Below are 15,175 nucleotides of genomic sequence, written 5' to 3' on the forward strand. Positions count from 1 at the left end.
GTGGGAGAGGTGTGGTCATGCATAATCTCACACGAAAATCTGCCGAGGCAGTGCATCCTACAGAATTCATAATTTCCATTTTCATTCCACACAGTAGCTCAAAGCCGGAAACATACGTGTTCATGAACCTTTGCCGTGTTAATCACTTTTTCCTGTTGCACCACAAGTTTAATACAGGCTTCTCGGCAACCTGTCACTAGAGTAATCTGTTTACGAATCTTATGATAAATCACACACAAGGTAAGTTAAGATTGCTCTGTTAATTGCAGTCATTTTTTCCAGAGTTCTGCTCTTCTGCAGCCTTTTGGGGATGACTGGCTTCCTTCCCTAAAACCAAGCCAGACAACAACACACTGAAACACTGGAAAACAAAAATAAACAGAATGTACATGTAGGCAGTTGTTCGGTTATTCCGTCTCCCCCTGAAGTAACTCCTTATTCTCTCCTGAAACCACTATCCACTCTCTCTTCCTAAAGAGATCCTGCCGCCTCTCGTAGGTTGCCTTGGACCTTCCAGTGGTCTTTTTGCACTTCCATCCTCTTTCATCCCTAAGCAGTGTTTACTGAGATCATTCACACCCTATTTATTGAAAGATAAATTCCAGAACAACTCAAACATAATGAGCCTCAGTAGGAAATCTTGATTTCCCACCTCAAACCCAAACCCTCACCTCTTTAACCATATGCTAGTTGGTAATAATAAAAGTTTATATAGAAGAGTTATTTAGCTATGGTGCTAAGTACTCTACATATATTAACTCTTTTCACTGTCACAATAACCCTATGAAATACAATCGATTATTATACCCATTTTTATAAAGCAGAAAACTGAGGCCAGAGAATTTGTGTAATTTGCTCAAGGAAAAATCCCTGGTCAGTGGTCGTCCATATATGTGAACCGTACCCCCATTCATCCAGTTACCCAAGCCAGAAACCTAGGAATCAGCATTAATTTCTCTCTTTCCTTTTTTCTCTACATTCTTACCATCTTAGGTGAGGCTACTGTCATTTCTCACCTGAACCAGTGTACCAGCCTTCCAACTATTTCCATTCATGTTCCTTATAGACTATTTTTCATATAGCCGGCCCCTGAATTTGATAAATCCATAAACATAATGAGAGATTTTTAACAAACTTCTTTCAAAAACTGACTTCATGTCATCAACATAGTATGGATAAAGATGTATCTTTATTGTGTGGACAACACGACTAACGAACAAAGTCTGATGGACATTTGTGGGACACTGCCCACACACAAGATAAGAGAATACACATTCTTTTCAACAACCCTTGGAACATTTACAAAACCTGACTATGTCCTAGGCCATAAGATGAGTTTCAGTAAATACCAAGTAAGGATTATCAAATAGACTACAATCTTTGATCACAATGTAATAAACTTCAAATTAGTAACAAAAAGATAATCAACTTCTCTGCGCTGTTTTCCCCTGTGCTCTAGGGAACTACAATTCCCAGGCTCCCTTGGGCTCTGACAATGGGAGACACTGGCAGCACTGACCTTAGGTTAGGAGGCAGAAAGGGGAAAGGCAGGATGTTTCCTGTTTCCTATGGATTGCCTCTCTTGGCTCCCAGCTTGTGCTGGGCAGTCCCCACTTTGGCTCTGACTCACTTCAGATGAAGTGAGTTTAAGCTTGGGTAAAGCCACCTCCTTCTGTTGTCCCTGCAGACCTAGAAGTGGTAATGACTTTCTGCTGTTGATAATCTCTGGATTGCGTCGGTGTCCCCGGTTGGCTTCTCAATCCATGGCCACCACAAAATCAATTCTCTGTATTAAATTCCTCTCCAGTCAAATCTATATATCTATATCTATATCCACCCCTCTATCTGTCATGACCAATATAACCCCATATATTTAGAAATCACATCTAAATAATTCATGAGTTAATATTTAGAAATGAGCAATTACACAGGGACTTCCCTGGTGGCGCAATGATTAAGAATCCACCTGCCAATGCAGGGGACACGGGTTCAATCCCCGGCCTGGGAAGATCCCACATGCTGCGGAGCAACTAAGCCCACGCGCCAGAACTACTGAAACCCGTGCGCCCTAGAGCCTGCGTGCTGCAACTACTGAGCCCACGCACCACAACTACTGAAGCCCGCCTGCTCTAGGGCCCGCGTGCTGCAACTGCTGAAGCCTGCCCGCCTAGAGCCCATGCTCCGGCAACAAGAGAAGCCACCACAATGAGAAGCCCATGCACCACAACAAAGAGCAGCCCCCCGCCCCAACGCTCGCCGCAATTAGAGAGAGGCTGCGTGCAGCAACGAAGACCCAACACAGCCAAAAATAATAAATAAATTTTTTTTAAAAAGTGAGCAATTAAACTACATACCAACATTTTGGGATGTCGGTAAAGTATTACTTACAGGGAAATTTATATCTCAAAAAGCAAGATCTGATGTTGACCCTTCTGCAAGTTTGGCTGACTTGTTTGTGCTATATTCACCACTCTATTTGTTTTAACACTTTTCCTTACTTTTACCAATTCTGTATAATTCTTTGATTATTGAAGCATCCATAGCTCTGTTAAAAACTTCCACTGATACTGTCCTACTGGCCTTGGAAACAATACTTTCATCATCCATGCCTGCCCCAGGCATTAACTCTATGCTGGTTTCTGTATCCTAAAATTTGTATCTCTTGCCTTGGCTTCTCTTCTGAACACCATTCCCACGTTTACAGTTGTGTATTGGACACACTACACGTTTTTCAGAACACCAAATTTGACACGGCTAAACCTAAATTCATCATCCTGCTCCCCAGCCTCTAGAATCTGCTGTTCTTCATCCTCTGTGTGACCCTGTCACCTTCCCAAATACCCATCCTAGACACCTACAAGGCAGAGACCGCATCTCTTTCATAGTAATGGCTTTTGTTCCAAGCACAGAGCCTGACGTGTAACGGGTAGGCAATCAATACATTTTGAATCATCAAAAGACTCCACCCTCTCTCTGATTCCATATCCCTATTTTTTATAGCTCTGTAATGCCTTCTCAAATCCATACTCTGCTTTCTATTTTCATGTGACTAGTCTTCTTGACTGCTTACCTAGAGAAACTCTGAGAGTTAAATTATAGCTAATCTCATAACGGTGTTCAACAAACACCACCTTAAAAACAAAATGCTTCTTAGCTAGAAAAGCAGGACCTGACTGCGGGGTTCTTAATGAGGTTAACGTAATTGAGAAAGAATGTGTTGACCCAATGGGGAGTTGGTATGCGGAAAAGACTGCAAAGGCTAATTATGCCAACAGAGCCTAGTCAAGCTCTGCTCAGGATATCTTTCTGTCCCAGGACGCAGCTCCCTCTGGGGATGCACAAAGCCCAGTTGTTTCAACTTTTTGTTGTTGTTGGATTTAACTTCTCTAGAACCAAACCTAACCAACCCCTATATTTCTGGCAGTCCCACAGCTATTCCTTCAATTAGGCAGGCTCAGAATATAAAAATTATCTCTGATTCCCCTCTAGTCCTCACATCTATTAATACTGGATTGATGCTTTTTCATTCTTACTCTTTTTCTTTGTCTTATTTTACTCCTCTCTCCTCTCTGCCACCCATAATTTATAAGGCACTCATTAAAACATACCCAGACCAGTCCTTCAATTAGATCTCTTTGCCTCTTTCCACCCCTCCTGAGGGTCCTGCCCACAGCACCAGATTCCTCATCCTCTTGATGCCTTTTACTGCATAATGACTTAACGACTGAGGAACAAAGATTCCCAGCATCCTTTCCATCTTGGTTTTTCAAATAGGCACTGCCTTCCTCAGCGAACCCCGTGGTTCCCCTCTGGGCAGCATCACTGTGCGTTTCGGGCAGGTGGCTTTCTCCACCCTCTCCTGAACAGACTGTGCTCACACTGGCCCCCCTGCTGTTACACTCAGGGTGCCCAGTCACAGCCACACTTCAAAGTCCCATTTCCTCCTAAAAACCCCTCTTGATATCCCTGGTGACACTGAATCCTTCCTGAAGCTCTGGCCTTCTTTAGGTCCAAGGACATTTAGGTGAGATGGATTTTCCATGAAGCTAATGAGGCTTACACTTGAAGGCCCCCTTCCTTGGACAGCCCCCTCCAAGACTGTATACCTAATTTTTATTTATACTTTAGTATTTTTTCCTGAAAGAAGATCTTCCAAGTTGGAAAAGCCTGAGGTCCTACATAATCTGGATCTGTCCCTGAATTTAGGCAGTTAATTCTATTCTTTCCTTGAAGTATTTTCTGATTGGTTAGTGTACGACAAACTTGTTTTCCCAGCTTGGTATGAGCTTCTTGCTACATAATGTTGTATAGTGTATAATGTGGTAGTTAAAAGGGTCAAAAGGGTCATCAGTGGAGTCCCCCAGACCTATATCCAAAATTACCTCTGCCATTTCCTAGCTCTGCGGCATGTTTTATTTCTCAACTTGATTGAGCCTCAGTTTCTTTATCTGTTAAGTGGGAATGATTATAGCGAGGGCTGCAGTATAAAGACTAATAATATCCAGGGAAGATTATATTCCTTTATTTTCCCTTCTGATTCTAAAAGAAACTAAAACATTTTCATGGATCTCTAAAAGTATTGTGGACCCTAGGCATAGTACCTAGTGAGCATAATGGATAAGTTGGTCCTGACTGCAGTCTCCACACAGTAGAAGTCTGGTAAATAATAAAAGAGACAATGCATGTAAAGCATTTAATAAAGTGCCTGACACACATTAGGTGCTCAATAGATACTAGCCATTATTATTTTTGTTATTGTTACATTCCTCTTTTGTATCCTTCACAACGAACAAAAGAAAATAAAAGTTTACTAAATTAATTTACTAGAGCATATTTTACACTAAGCTATTTGTAGTGTTAAAAGATAAACTGAGACACACTAAAAATTTAAAAAGTTTATTTGAGCAAAAATCCACTGGAATCGGGCAGCACCAAACCGGAAGTGGTTAAGAACCACTTCACACACAGGAGCTAAGGGAAAGACGTTTATAGAGAAAAGGCGGAAAGAAAGCAAGGAAACAATTTGACTGGCTATAGCTTTAAGCAGTTGCCTTGTTTGGGAAATCCTAGTTGGCTTTTTTTTTTTTTTTTTTTTTTACGGTAGGCGGGCCTCTCACTGCTGTGGCCTCTCATGCTGCGGAGCACAGGCTCCGGACGCGCAGGCTCAGCGGCCATGGCTCACGGGCCCAGCCGCTCCGCGGCATGTGGGATCTTCCCGGACCGGGGCGCGAACCCGCATCCCCTGCATTGGCAGGCGGACTCTCAACCACTGTGCCACCTGGGAAGCCCCTAGTTGGCTATTTGTGATAGGTTGTCCTTAGGTTTTGATTTATTCACCTGGATGCATTTCAGGCTTAGGTTTTGGTTTGCTTACATAGGCTACTAAGGTATTAAAGCCACATCAGTCTAATGGCCTTCTTGTTTAATTAATTTAACAGTAGCAATAGGCGTTGGGAAACAGAAATATCACTTTATTGTGTATCGTACTATACAATGTCAATTAAAGCAGGGTATTATGTGTTTGCTTAAGTTTCCAGATTTGATGCACACCCTGTATTTACAAGAAGTGACTGCCTGCCAAGAAGGTGCTCAGGTACCTTCAACTTGAATTTCCCAGCAGAGACTCTTAAAGATTAGATTCTCAGCCTCCACTCAGGAGATTCTAGCTCTGTGGCTCTGGAGTGGGATCTGAAATCATGGCAGTTTTGAAGAGCAGCTAGCTTTGTTGGAAATCGTCATCATAGGCAGAGCAGCAGAGGACAGTGGTGGCTGAAAGGATGGCATGTGAGGCTATTGCTAACCCCTTCCCGAACTCTGTAACACCCACCTCCCAAGAAAATGAAAATAGTGTGCCTGCTATGAAAATTCAGGTTCAGGTCAAGTTCCCTAGGCACTCTCTTCCTGACCAGATTGCATCTTTAAGCCTCCTTAGTAAAGTAGGTCTGGAATCACCAGCAGAAGAGATATAATCTTGATGACAAATTGAAATTATAGTGGATTAACCACAGGTCAGGCATACAAAAATGGAGTCAGGAGGCCATCGAGGATCTGGTCTCAGACACATCTCTGCACCAATGAGAACTTGAACTTTCTTTGAACTGTACCAGACCCAAAGACACTACCAGCTGTATTCAGAACGACACTTGCCAGCTGCAACCTTATGGTCTCAAGGTCTCCCCTTGTAATTACGCAACTCTTTCAGACCCCAACCAGCCCTTCCTTAACAAGCACCCTTACTTCTTGCCAGCTCCAATTATAATTCTTGATAAACAATTCATGTAACTAGTAGTAACCTTCAGTTTTTACCTTTGTAAGCCTCCTGCATTTTGTAGTCTGGCAGAACACAATCCAAGTGCTTCTTGAACCTGTGTCTCCCAGGTTGCAGTCCTAACGAACGCCAAATTAGCACCTTTTTATTTCAATCGGGTCTCCGCTTCGGAAATTTTGGTTAACAACCCCTATTGTAGCTTTTAAGGAACTTCCAGGATAGATGTACACACAACACTAGGATGGCACATTTTCAGGACCGATTAAGTACTGCAAGCATTGAGCATTCATTCAAAGGAGGAAGTAATCACTGCAGGCTGAGTTGTTGGGAGAGGCCTCACAGTGAAGAGTGACTTGAGCTGAATCATGGAAGAAGGTAGACCTAGGATGTGTCATGGTCGGGAAGAAAGCACACTGGACTGGGGATCAGGTGGTCTAGGGATAAACCTGGCTTTGCCATTCACTAGGTGGGTGTCTTTGACAATAAAGATATAGAAAAATATAAACCTGTCAACATCTCCTCTAAACAAAAGAAATCTGATATAAGAATATTAATATTTGTGAAAATATCATTTAATTCAAACAGCATTATTGAGAACAAAGAAGGATACACATTATGGTAAGGAATCGTCCACCAGGAAGATAGAATCATCATGAACTTGCATGTACCCCCTCCCCCACAAAAAAAACAGCCTTGAAATATGTTAATCTCCAAACTGGGAGAATTAAACACATATCTATCAGATAATGATAGGTCACGTATTTAAAACATTAATAAGCATAATGAATAATGGATTTGAACAGAAAGAAAGAGAAACTGAAGCACAGAGCTGTGAAATAACTTGCCCAAGATCATATAGCTAGTAAGTGACAGAGCCTAGACTCAAACCCAGGAAGTCTTCTACTGCCAGCCTGCAGCTAGTGGCATTATGAAAATGTATTTACATAAAAATATTCAAAATAAGTCAATTAAGCATTCAATATTCAACTCAACAAGTTAGAAAATAAAGAACAAATCCCCCAAAGAACAAACAAAAATTATCAACACCAAAAGCTGGTTCTTTGAAAAGCCTTATAAAATAGATTTCTTAAAATATTGCCAGAGAAACTCACAGAGAATAAAAATGTAAGAGAGAGACAGATGTGAGCAAAGAAGGGGACATAATTAGAGAAATAGCAGAGATTTTTTAAAATTATAAATGAATAGTATAAAGAACTTTTTGCCAATTAATTGAAAACTAAAAGAAAGTGTATTTTTCTAGAAAACAAAACTTAACAAAATTGCCAAAAAAAATGAATGAAACAATACCCAACAAAGAAATGGAAAGTAGTCAGGACTCTCCCAGTACTCCTCTCTCCACTTACAAAAAGAGAAGGTGCAGACAATTTTATGGTGTATTTTAACAACCCTTTAAAGAAATGATAATCCAAAGTTTTTAGCGATTTACAAGGAGAAAGCGGAAGAGAAAGAAAGCCATGAACTTTATTTTATGAAGATATAATTACCTTGACACCAAGATGTGGCAAGGACAATACAAGAAAAGGAAATTAAAGATTAAAATTTTCTAAGTAAAATATTACCAAAGAGGCCTTTAGTCTGAGTCACAGTGGAATCTATTTGCCATGTGGAAGTAGAAAGAAGGCAGAGGGAGTCTTAACTCAGTGAAACTGCTGTGTTCTCCTCACTGACCAGTTTCCCAGATTATGAAGAGTGGGGCATCCCCCAACATGCAAAGACAATTTTTTAAATTGGATCCTTCTATGACCTGAAGAAATGTGTTCTTATTTTCCAGTGCCATTACCACTGATACTTTGCTATTCTTCTTGATCTTGGGTAGGGTGGAACATGCCCAAGTTACTGTTCACCATTATAACCTCACCAGGATACCGTACAGTCTATACTAGATTACCTGAAGCCTCAAGAATTTTGCTGGAACCAATGACTCCAAGCTCCTTCTACAGCAGATTGCACAACAGGACTGCTTTTGGTTTGAGCTGCTTTTGTTCCTCCTCTTTGGTCACATGCCTTATTATTTCTATTTTTATAGTCAACGCTTGGCTAAGTAGCAAGTTCACAAAAGGTTCTTGCAGGCTGTCATTTGTCAAAATCTGTTTTAGTTTTAATTAATTAGTTAATTTAGTTTTCTTTATGCTGTGGATAAAAAGGCTCCCTGTATCAGAGATAGTACTTAATATGTTTTAGCTTTTCCTGCTTTTCAACAATAATCCAGTTGATAAGAGTTTTAAGAGCCATTTTATTTTATAGAATATATATAATTATATAATTTTCTATTTGCATATGGAAGACAGTATTGAATATCCATTAGGAATAAGGGCTTTGGAGTCAGAAAAGGTGGGATTTAAATCTTGGTTCTTATAGAAAATGGTCTGTTTTTTTTTGTTTTTCGCCACCCTATGCGCCATACAGGATCTCAGTTTCCCAACCAGGGTTCAAACCCGTGCCCCCTTGCATTGGGAGCATGGAGCCCTAACCACTGGACCGCCAGGGAAGTCCCCCCAATTGTTAATAGAGGTTACCTCTGGCATGGGGCAGGCACTCCACTTTTACTTTACCCACCCCCTCTGGATTATTTTAATGAGCATGTATAACTTTTGTAACTTGAAAAGAAGAGAAGGGAAGGAAAGGAATAGGAAGAGAGCTAATTTCTGTGACCTGAGGCAAACCATTCTGCCTCTCTGTACCGCAGGTTACTCATGCGTTCTGTGGAGAATAGTGAAGGGTTATTATGAGGAATACAGGAGATAATGCATATAAAGCATTTTGCACTTCACTCGGCACAAATTCACCATCTAGTAAATGTTAGCTCTTACCCCTAGGCAAAGTGCTTAACTCAATATCTGGCATGTAGTAAGTGCTCCAAAAATGGTAAGTAGTCGAACAAACAAGCAAAACATGACAGGTATTCTTTCTTTTTTCTTCCAGTTTTACTGAGATGTGATTGACATACAGTAATGTATAAGTTTAAGGTGTACAGCATAATGATTTGAACTTCCACAGTAAATTTAGTGACCATCCATCATCTCCTATAGATACAAAATTAAAGAATAGAAAAACATTGTTTCCTTGTGATGAGAACTCTTAGGGTTAATTCTCTTAACTTTCACATACATAGCATACAGCAGTGTTAGTTGTGATTACATCCCTAGTACTGATTTATCTTCGAACTGGAAGTTTGTACCTTTTGACTGCCTTCATCCAGTTCCCCCTTCCAGCGCCCCCCCCCCACCTCTGGTAACCACAATCTGATTTCTTTTTCTATGAGTTTGTTTGTTTTTGAAGTAAAATTGACCTACAACACTATGTTAGTGCACAGCGTAGGGATTCAGTATTTCTTAAATTTCAAACTGATCACCACAATGAGCCTAATTACCATCTGTCACATACAAAGATATTACATAATTACTGACTATATTCCCTACACTGTGCATTTCATATCCATGACTCACTTATTTTGTAACTGGAAGTTTGTACCTCAATCTCCCTCACCTATTTCTCTCCTCCTCCCACCCCCACTCCAAATGGTAGGTATTCTTACTAACTGTATTTTTAAATTTTATTTTGCTCCTTCTTTTTTATGGCTAGAAGGTTTTCCTTGTATTTTGCTTTGAGCTGTTTGCAGTTGGTTCTTTGTTTTAAAGAAAAGGTACGCCCAAATTGAAGGACAGTCTTCGAAGTAACTGGCCTAGACTCTTCAAAAGTGTTAATGTCGTGAAAATAAAGGAAGATTGAGAAGCTATTAATGCTAGTTATTTCTGATATTGATCATTGAATATTCATTAATATCTGAAATTATATTAAAATAATTAGTTACTAAATAAATGTAGATAATGTAGAAACACTGTGATCCATCGCTAATAGGATGTAAATTGATATGACTTCCCTGAAGGATACTTTGGCCAAACCTTTCAAAAACAGAAATACACACACCTCTTGACCCAGAAATTCCACTTCTAAGAAATTATCCTGCAAAGATGCTTCTATTGGAGTAAAATGAAATGATACAAATAAAACGGTATATTAATTGTATGAGCAAAGTTTAGAAACTCACTGGACCATCAGTAATGGGATGCTTAAATAAATTATGATAGACTCATACAGTAGAGTAAAATAGACTTAATAGACTGCTTTAAATATACTTTTCTGGAAGGAATTCCAAGAGAAGGGAAGTTAAGAGAATAAGGCAAAGTATAGAACATTGGGCAGAATGTGCCCCCATTTGTGTGTGGGGAAAATGTATGTATGTATGCAAGTATATACATTGATTTTATATGCAACTATTTGTATTTTAAATGTACGTATACATATATTTGTATGCTTACATATGTCTATATACATACTTTTTTTTTTTTTTTTTTTTTTTTTGCGGTACGCGGGCCTCTCACTGCTGTGGCCTCTCCCGTTGCGGAGCACAGGCTCCAGACGCGCAGGCTCAGCGGCCATGGCTCACGGGCCCAGCCGCTCCGCGGCATGTGGGATCTTCCTGGAACGGGGCACGAACCCGTGTCCCCTGCATTGGCAGGCGGACTCTCAACCACTGCGCCACCAGGGAAGCCCTATATACATACTTTTTAATACATTCATATATGTATGTATTTGTAAATGCATATAATTGAGAAAACTGTGAGCTCCAGAGAGGAGACTGAGTTACCAGGAGATGGAGGGTGGGTGAGACTTATTTACCTTGGTATGTTACCATTTTGTGTTTTTTGTGTTTGGGGCAGTATACAGGTATTACCTATGAAAAAAAACCCCAAAACTAAAGAATATAGAGACAATGCAGAATGTTGGAGAGCCAATCTGAAATCAGTTGGAAGGAGTGAACATTTGTCAACAGCGTGAGTGCAAGCAGATGGAAAGAGAACTGTACTGAACAATTCTCCAAATATAGAAACAGTCTACTGGAGAAAGTCAGACAAACATGGCGTGTCCAAAAATCTGTTTCCAGTTTAAAGCTTATCTTTTTACGGAGTGAGGATTTTCACATGACCCATTTCTTCTTTTTTTTGCAAAACGAAGGTAAAGGGGTTGATTTTATTGTATGTGAATTAAACTTCAATTAAAAATATACTAAATTTTTAAGAAGTTAATGATGATGACACAGTCATACCATGGAATACTGCTGAGCAAGAGAAAGTAAGGAATTACTGATACACACACAAGTTGGATGAATCATCAAGGCATTGTGCTAACTGAAAAAAGCTTGTCTCAAGAGGTTCCATGCTGTAAGATTCCATTTATATGGCTTTCTCAGAGACAAAACTGTAAAAAGGAAGACAGATCAGTGGTTTTCAGGGACTAGGAGTGAGTGACTGTAAAGGGATGGTAAGAGAGAGTCTTTTTTAGAGGGTGGGTGACGGGATTGTTCTGTATCTTGCTTATGGAGGGTAGCTGCATGAATCTATACATGTGGTAACATTCATAGCACTTTACCTCAAAAGAAAAAATCAAAATAACTATATGATAATTTATAAAATAAAAATGTTTTAGGTTAAAACACACACACCCCAAAATGTGGGGATTCTTGCAAGAGCATAGCTCCAAGGTAGAGTTCATAATTTTAGCATTTAAATTTTGATTCTGTACCAAGAGTCAACAAGGTTTTGCTGGTGATTTGAAATTGTAGTCACATTGTCCTTTTCAACATGGCAACCTTAACCCTCTCCATGATTCTCTCAGAAAAAGTCAGGAAGTAATTCCAGAATCTCATCATTACAGAACACAGTGGCTACACACAGTACTTTCCCTCCCATGTGAATGTGCCAGCCTAGTAGACATTGGTGGATGGTCACGACATACCCGGTAACACTGTTTTACAGTTCATTGTTACAACACACCCCAGGTGCTGGCATGAAGATAACTCAACAGAAGTGAAGAGCCACAGATTCTAGGGCAGTGTCAGATCTAGAAAAGCAATCACAGCACCAGTTCCTTTTCCCACAGTGGCTTAGCAGCTTCACGACTCTCCAAGGTAGAGAGGAGAATCAAGTCAAACGGGCCTTGAAGACAAGGCATGAAATACCAGAGGTCATCTTTGTTCCTGGTTGTGACACTAAACAAGTATTTGCTGATATAAGCTATTACACATTCTCCCCACTTCTTACCTAAGCAGTCAAAAGTTAGCTCTTCTTGGAGCTGTAGATAGGGCAAAAATCCTACCTAGCATTCTTTTTCTTTTTTAATTCTATGTATTTATTTTTTAATTGAAGCATGGTTGATTTACAATATTGTGTTAGTTTCAGGTGACAGCAAAGTGATTCAGTTACGTGTATATGATTTTTTTCAGATTATTTTCCATTATAGGTTATTACAAGATATTGGATATAGTTCCTATGTTACACAGTAAATCCTCGTTGCTTATCTATTTTATACATAGTAATGTGTATCTGTTAATCCCATACTCCTAATTTATCCCTCCCCCTTTCCTCTCCCCTTTGGTAACCATAAATTTCTTTTCTATGTCTGCGACTCTGTTTCTGTTTTGTATATAGATTCATCTGTATTATTATTTAGATTCCATGTAGAAGTGGTATCATATGATATTTGTCTTTCTCTGTCTGACTTACTTCACTTAGTATGATACTCTCTAGGTCCATCCATGTTTCTGCAAATGTCATTATTTCATTCTTTTCTTTTTTTTTTTTTTTTTGCGGTACGCGGGCCTCTCACTGTTGTGGCCTCTCCCGTTGCGGAGCACAGGCTCCAGACGCGCAGGCTCAGCGGCCATGGCTCACGGGCCCAGCCGCTCCGCGGCATGTGGGATCTTCCCGGACCGGGGCACAAACCCGTGTCCCCTGCATCGGCAGGCGGACTCTCAACCACTGCGCCACCAGGGAAGCCCCGATTCTTTTTTTTTTTTAAGATGCCTTTCCTTTTATTTTTTTAATTTTTTAATATTTATTTATTTGTTTATTTATTTACTTATTATTAATTTATTTATTTTGGCTGCGCCGGGTCTTAGTTGCAGCATGCGGGATCTTTAGTTTCAGTATGTGGGCTCTTAGTTGCAGCATGCGGGCTCTTATTTGCAGCATGCGGGATCTAGTTCCCTGAACAGGAATCAAACCCGGGCCTCCTGCATTGGGAGCATGGAATCTTAACCACTGGCCCATGAGGGAAGTCTCTATTTCATTCCTATTTATGGCTGAGTAATATTCCATTGCATATATGTACCACATCTTCTTTATCCATTCATCTGTTGATGGACACTTAGGTTGCTTCCATGTCTTGGCTATTGTAAATAGTACTGCAATGACTATTGGCATGCATTTATCTTTCTGAATTAGAGTTTTCTCTGGATATCTGCCCAGGAGTGGGATTGCTGGATCATATGGTAACTCTATTTTTAGTTTTTAAAGGAATCTCCATAGTGGCTGTATCAACTTACATTCCCACCAACAGTGTGGGAGGGTTCCCCTTTCTCCACACCCTCTCCAGCATATATTATTTGTAGATTTCTATTCTTTCATAACCTACTTATTTTACACATCTGTCCTAGACTTCATCCCAGATAACCCTAGAAAAAGCCACTTGTTATGGAGCAAAATGGGCTGATGGATTGAATTATCCCTCCACTGAGGAAGAAACTATCCTGAGAAGGCTGCATAAAGTACTTCCTGGTTGAAAGGGCTCTGGCGTCAGCGTCTTGAATTTGAATCCCAACTCTGAAATGTATCAGTTGTGCGACCTTAAGTAAGTAACTAAACTTCTCTGGCCTCAGTTTTCTTAATTATAGGTGCTAAAGGGACTTACTGAACTGGGCAATAAGATTAAATGACATAATGCCTATAATGTGTCTAGTACGAGGTTTAATGCATATTCAGGACATGTGCACCATTTTCACATGTGAGGTCATTAATGTGACCAGGAAGGGGTGGGAGGTTCCAGGAAGGTGTTTAAATCCCTTTTGCCGCCCAGTTCCTCTACTGTGTTTAGGGTGACCTACCACATTCCCAGTACAACTTGACCTGCTTCCCTGCTAGGCTGGTTCCCATCCCCTTATGTCCTTTGCTGAGCTGCCAATCAATCTGGGAAACTAATCATCACAGAGATGTTAGTGACTTTATTTGACTTCTCCACTTAGAGAGTGGTGGCTTAAGAAGTGTACTTTAGGCAGGGGGCAGCTGGGGCCAATCAGCAGCCTTCAGGTAATACCTCTTTCCATACAGGTCAGCCCCGCAGCCTGGGCTGTGAGTTGGCCACCCACCTTACACGACCGGCTGGTTGGGTAGGTGGGTGAGGCCACCCTTCTCATGCTCCAGGATCCTTGTGCACATTGATGACACCCATCTTTCTGCTTCCCTTCTTTCCTTTCCTTTCCCTCCCAGATCAGAGTGCAGTAGGGCTCATTAAAGCTTCATAGGGATAGTGCCAATAAAGAACTTCAGGAACTGGGCTTGGTCTGGAGAAGACGTATTAGTTAAGATCAACTGTGTACGCTCTGGGAGTCTTTGGGTGGCCACTCCTTCCATTGGTGTTTAATATTTATTGCTTCCTCATAATCTTGGAGCCGCTATCTTGCCAGTTTTAGGAAGACTGGGGAAAAAGTCCTCTAAATATTTGTTTTCTACCACATAATATATTTACTCTTTGGCTTGAAATTTTGAGTTTTGTGTTTCTTATATAAATTATGAATAAAAAAATAAATAAAAATCAGTACTGCTTTCCGGCCAAATATAGATTATTGTGCAACAGTATACTATGTATAAGAATATCAGAGGAAATTGGAAGCGTTATTCCTAGATGAATTTGACACAACACAATGATAACACAGTAGTAATAATGGAACTATGAATGAAAAAAGAATCCGTAAGGCCCCAGAGCCTGTGAACACGATGGTACACAGCAAGGGGGAATTAAGGCTGCAGATGGAATAAAGGTTGCCAAGGG

General features: G+C 40.4%; 1 protein-coding gene across 10 annotated transcripts in view; it reads left to right on the forward strand.

Moving 5' to 3' along the window:
* Positions 1-15,175, forward strand: part of SLC35F5 (solute carrier family 35 member F5) — a 184,139-nt gene that overhangs the window by 52,439 nt on the left and 116,525 nt on the right. For 9 of the 10 annotated variants that reach the window (XM_079923885.1, XM_079923893.1, XM_079923891.1 and 6 more), the window contains one exon: positions 13,785-13,978. The gene's annotated coding sequence lies outside the window, so the exon portion shown is untranslated. Of the gene's footprint in view, positions 1-11,010; positions 11,306-13,784; positions 13,979-15,175 lie in introns of all 10 variants that reach the window. The other variant, XM_079923898.1, reaches the window with a different exon arrangement.

Source organism: Stenella coeruleoalba (genome assembly GCF_951394435.1).
Source record: "Stenella coeruleoalba genome assembly, chromosome: 6".
In the NCBI taxonomy this organism is placed as follows: domain Eukaryota; kingdom Metazoa; phylum Chordata; class Mammalia; order Artiodactyla; family Delphinidae; genus Stenella; species Stenella coeruleoalba.